This window comes from Vombatus ursinus, unplaced genomic scaffold (assembly GCF_900497805.2).
Source record: "Vombatus ursinus unplaced genomic scaffold, bare-nosed wombat genome assembly UNPS02004508.1, whole genome shotgun sequence".
Taxonomy (NCBI): domain Eukaryota; kingdom Metazoa; phylum Chordata; class Mammalia; order Diprotodontia; family Vombatidae; genus Vombatus; species Vombatus ursinus.
The window spans coordinates 33,834-36,548 of NW_020944286.1; positions in this window are offsets into that span (position 1 = coordinate 33,834).

Here is a 2,715-nt window from a genome sequence, read left to right on the forward strand (position 1 = left end):
CCAAATCTAAATCTAGTGTCCTTTCCATTGCTGTTGTTGAGTCATTTCCTATTTTCTGTGACCCCATTTGGGGTTTTCTTGGCAAAGATACTGGAGTGGTTTGTCATTTCCTTCTCTAGTTCATTTTACAGAAGAGGAAACTGAGGTAAACGGTTGACTTGTCCAGAGTCACACAGCTAGTAAGCGTCTGAGGACAAATTTGAACTCAGATCCTCTTGACTCCAAAGCCAGCACTTTAGCCACTGTGCCACCTAGCCTATTAATTGGGTGATGAATAAATATATGCCTAGATGTCCATATGTGTGTGTATTTATGTATATGTAATCTGTAGATCAAAACCCATTTGTATGGGACTTTTCTGATTAATGGAAATTTTTTACTCAAGGTTCCATGCCTACACAAGGTGAGAACTTGGAAGTAGAAAAATTCTGTTCTTTTGGCTTCCAGTTTTGGGAAAGAAGACATCTGGTTCCATATTCTCTTCAGGTCAGACTCTGCAAGGAAGTTGACTCACAGAGGAACTGGCAACTTGATCATGTCCGTATCCCTCGCTTACTACACTAGAGACTTCTGGGAATTTCTCATTGGTGAGAGCTGGAAGTTTGTCTCGTGGTTGAGCTGAGATATAAAATGAAAGCTCATTTCCTCTGTGTGTTGTTTAGTTTTTTCTCATCTGTCTATCTGCTCTGACTTCTGTTTGCTATTGACTTGGATAAATGGGTTTATTTGGTATTCATGATGTGTGGTGTTTGTGCATTTGGTGGAATGGGACTTAAGCCTTGTATGTATAGCTTGGAAATAATCCTTCTTGGTTAAGGTATGGTGATCAGGAGGTCAGCCTGAACCTAGACATTATTTCCTCTGGACTAACAGTATTTATGGGGGGCAGGTAGATATAATTCAAATTCAGTATTTCCTCTTTCTGAGGAGAGCAGAATGACCAGCCTCTAACCCCAACCTCTTACTTTCTCTGCTGACAGAAATAAAGGCCTTCCTTGGAGAAGGATGGGCAGAGGAGACTAAAGATATCTCTGTTCATATGTTCCTTTAAGTCACATCTAGACATATCCATCTATATACACATAACCTACACGGGCACCACACATACCATCTCTTACATTTATTTGTGTACATGTGTGTATACATACACATTCATATACATCCACATGCATAAACACATGCACACACATGTCAATCAATAAGCACTCAGTGCCTATTATGTATTAGGCATTATACGTGTATGTAGATTTTGTGTATATACCTATATATGTTTACACATATATGTATATGCATACACATACACACATGTATATGTATGTGTGTATCTATATATATTTGTTTGTATATTCTGTCCCAGTGAAAGAAAACTATTTGAGGGAAAAGATTGTGTCTTATCTTTGTATCCCCAATGCCTTAAGCAGTATCTTTACAGAATAGGTCCTTAATAATTATTTGCTGAAGGTAGGGAGCAATCATTGAACCAATGAACAAATTGATGAACTGTGTACTTAGAAGGCCTTTCACAGACACTGCCATTAAGTGGATTGATGCAGCTGCAACCTTTACGCCCTGAGTGATAGAGTGTGACAAGATTCAACAAAATGTGGCATTATTTGTCTTTCTGGAAGCCACTGAGTCTGCAGTCAAGCTTTTGGTAAGTAGGCACATTTATTCCAAGTGTCAGTATGACATACAGATCTTCCAGACCTTGTTTTGGATTCTAAGTAATATAGACATTACTGATATTCCGCCTGATCTCTGGAGTGTGAGGGGTGCAAGGGTAGGGATGGAGGGAGACATTCAGAGCCCCAATTCAATTATACACAACCTGATACTCCCAATTTCAGGGCACAAGTTCCCTCATGAAAGAGAAGGGCTTGGAGGGAGATTGAAGAGAATTAGTAGCATTTTGTGGTGAATGTATTCACGTCATGCCTGGGATGATTTACTATGCTCATTTTGTAGATGGTAAAAATAAGGCTCAGAGAAAATAAGTCACTTGGCAAAATTTTTGCAGAGGACATGTAGCAAAGTTATCATTTGAACTTTAAATTCTTGAATTTCTGCCTAATCTCTGATCACATTAAAGATGGCCTCCAGCAAATCACCTTGTTCTAATCATTCATTTGACAAGCTTTTATTTAGGGCCCAGCACTATATCTCCTGTAACAGTCTACTAAAAAAGTAGAAGAAACAATCCCAGTCTTCAAAGAGTTAAAAATACAGATGGATATACACTATAATCAGCTCCAAATGTATACACAACCAAAATATAAAAAGTCACATTATAAAATAATTGTAAAATTAACCTTTTCTTTATGTCTGGTGGGGAATAGAGGGAGAAGTCTTAACTGAGCAAGAGATAGAGGTCATCATAAAAGATTAAAAACAATTTCAATTGTGTAAAATTAAAAAGCTGATCTGCTTACTCTCTTTTTTCCTTCAAAAAAAAAAAGCTTTCAAGTACACACAAAAAAATCCAGAAAGTTGTACATGAAATAAAAATTTACATTAACTTAACAAAAATACTTAATTTTAGCAAAGTAATAATTAAATTTGTCCTATTTGTTTATACTCTACCTTTTCTCTGCATTTGTTCTTATTTAGTCATGTCTGACACTTTGTGACCCCATTTGGAGTTTTCTCAGAAAAGATACTGGAGTGGTTTGCCATTTCCTTCTCTAGCTCATTTTACAGATGAGAAAACAGGGTTAA